This window comes from Cupressus sempervirens, chromosome 8, assembly GCF_028749045.1.
Source record: "Cupressus sempervirens isolate cs-2001-9-10 chromosome 8, ASM2874904v1, whole genome shotgun sequence".
NCBI lineage: Eukaryota > Viridiplantae > Streptophyta > Pinopsida > Cupressales > Cupressaceae > Cupressus > Cupressus sempervirens.
The window spans coordinates 25,691,599-25,694,706 of record NC_143125.1 but is presented as its reverse complement, the minus strand read 5'-3'; positions in this window follow the sequence as shown (position 1 = coordinate 25,694,706).

The window sequence follows — 3,108 nt, the reverse complement described above, 5'->3', positions numbered from 1 at the left end:
GTGAGAGTGTGAGAGTGTGAGAGAGTAGGGGATGGGAGACGAGAGAGAGAGAGCAAGGGATGGGGGAGAGAAAGTAGGCGATGGGAGAGAGAGTGGGAGAGGCAGAGAGAGCTTGTACAAGATGGGAGAGAGAGAGAGTAGAGAGGGAGAGAGAGAACTTGAGAGAGAGAGATAGTAGGTAGTAGTAGTGTGAGTGTGAGAGAGAGTAGGGGGTGGTAGAGAGAGTACGATGATGGGGGAGAGAAAGTAGGCAGTGGGAGAGGGAGAGAGAGGGAGAATGGGAATGTGTGTAAGAGCGAAAAATTAGGGGATGGAAGAGAAGAGATAGAGTAGGGGATGGGGGAGATAAATTAGGTGGTAGGAGAGGGAGAGAGATGGAGGGGATAAGAGTGTGTGTGAGAGATCTAAAGAGCCAGGGATGGGAGAGGAGAGGGGGTGGGAGAGGTAGAGAGAGTAGGTGGTGGGAGAGGGAGAGTGAGAGAGAGTAAAGGATGGGAGAGAGTAGGAAGAGAGACAGGGAGGGGATGGGAGAGAGAGTAGGGAGGATGGGGAGTGATGTGTTTTGAGAAAGTAGGGGGTGGTAGAGAGAGAGTACGACGACGGGGGAGAGAAAGTAGGCAATGGGAGAGGAAAAGAGAGAGGGGGGATGGGAGTGTGTGTGTAAGAGAGATAGAGCAGGGGATGGGATAGAGTGTGAGAGTGTGAGAGTAGGGGGTGGCAGAGAAAGAGTACGGCGATGGGGGAGAGAAAGTAGGCAGTGGGAGAGGAAAAGAGAGAGGGGGGGATGGGGGTGTATGTGTAAGAGAGATAGAGTAGGGGATGGGAGAGAGTGAGAGAGTGAGAGAGTAGGGGATGGGGGAGAGTGTGAGAGTGTGAGAGAGTAGGGGATGGGAGATGAGAGAGAGAACAGGGGATGGGGGAGAGAAAGTAGGCAATGGGAGAGAGAGTGGGAGAGGCAGAGAGAGCTTGTACAAGATGGGGGAGAGAGAGTAGAGAGGGAGAGAGAGAAATTGAGAGAGAGAGATAGTAGGTAGTAGTAGTGTGACGGTGAGAGAGAGTAGGGGGTGGTAGAGAGAGTACGATGATGGGGGAGAGAAAGTAGGCGGTGGGAGAGGGAGAGAGATGGTGAATGGGAATGTGCGTAAGAGAGACAAAGTAGGGGATGGGAGAGAAGAGAGAGAGTAGGGGATGGGGGAGAGAAGTTAGGTGGTAGGAGAGGGAGAGGGAGAGAGATAGGGGGGATAAGAGTGTGTGTGAGAGATCTAAAGATCCAAGGATGGGAGAGGAGAGGGGGTGAGAGAGGTAGAGAGAGTCGGTGGTGGGAGAGGGAGAGTGAGAGAGAGTAAAGGATGGGAGAGAGTAGGAAGAGAGAGAGGGAGAGGATGGAAGAGAGAGTAGGGAGGATAGAGAGTAGGGAGGATGGGGAGTGATGTGTTTTGAGAAAGTAGGGGGTGGTAGAGAGAGAGAGTACGATGATGGGGGAGAGAAAGTAGGTGGTGGGAGAGGAAAAGAGAGAGGGGGGATGGGAGTGTGTGTGTAAGAGAGACAGAGTAGGGGATGCGATAGAGTGTGAGAGTGAGAGAGTAGGGGGTGGCATAGAGAGAGAGAGTACGACGATGGGGGAGAGAAAGTAGGTAGTGGGAGAGGGAAAGAGAGAGGGGGGGATGGGGTTGTATGTGTAAGAGAGATAGAGTAGGGGATGGGAGAGAGTGAGAGTGTGAGAGAGTAGGGGATGGGAGAGAGTGAAAGTGTGAGAGAGTAGGGGATGGGAGAGAAGAGAGAGAGTAGGGGATGGGGGAGAGTGTGAGAGTGTGAGAGAGTAGGGGATGGGAGACAAGAGAGAGAGAGAGCAGGGGATGGGGGAGAGAAAGTAGGCGATGGGAGAGAGAGTGGGAGAGGCAGAGAGAGCTTGTACAAGATGGGGAAGAGAGAGTAGAGAGGGAGAGAGAGAACTTGAGAGAGAGAGATAGTAGGTAGTAGTAGTGTGAGGGTGAGAGAGTAGGGGGTGGTAGAGAGAGTACGACGATGGGGGAGAGAAAGTAGGTGATGGGAGAGGGAGAGAGAGGGGGAATGGAATGTGTGTAAGAGAGAAAAAGCAAGGGATGGGAGAGAAGAGAGAGAGTAGGGGATGGGGGAGAGAAATTAGGTGGTAGGAGAGGGAGAGGGAAAGAGATAGGGGGGATAAGAGTGTGTGTGAGAGATCTAAAGAGTCGGGGATGGGAGAGGAGAGGGGGTGAGAGAGGTAGAGAGAGTAGGTGGTGGGAGAGGGAGGGTGAGAGAGAGTAAAGGATGGGAGAGAGTAGGAAGAGAGAGAGGGAGGGGATGGGAGAGAGAGTAGGGAGGATGGGGAGTGATGTGTTTTGAGATAGTGCATATGCACTTTATAGTGCATACGCGCTATAGAACGTACGCACTATCTCAAATCACCAAAAAATGGTCAAAAACCAACCTTGGGGCCCATTTCATCCATTTTTAACTTTTGGTCTGTTATGCTCTCTGTTATTTCGACAGAAAACACGGGTTTCAACATCTAGCAAACACTATTTCAACACTTTTGGAAGCTAGCAAACACCAAATTCAATCATTGGATACATGATTTGAAGAATTTTTGAATATTATTTTAATAGAAAAGGTTAGTGCAATCCATTTTAAATATTGTTTGTCAATATATAGATACAAAATTGATTATAATTTGATATGTTATGTAATATATAGTGAATTCAATAAAAATTGTATGTTTGAATGAAATGTTATTTCGAAATGGTTAGAAATTTGACAAGTTGTTTGATATATATTGTGTATTCATTCAAATAATTATAATTTTTATATGTAATTGAATAATTTGTAATTTACACATTTTAAGTAATTTGGATGTTTGAATAATTTGACATGTAGAAATCATCATCATGCCAAGGAAGAAACCAAAGATTCAAACAAATGCAAATAGGGAGAGAGATTTGACAATTAAAAGAGATAAAATGGGTTCAGGTAAGGAAGGTGAGTCTATAGTTCGTAGATTTTTTTGGTTGATAGATAATACTAACATTGCACCATATCAAGATTGTTGCACACTAATAGGATCTAGTGAGTTACACTCTTTTAGAAGCT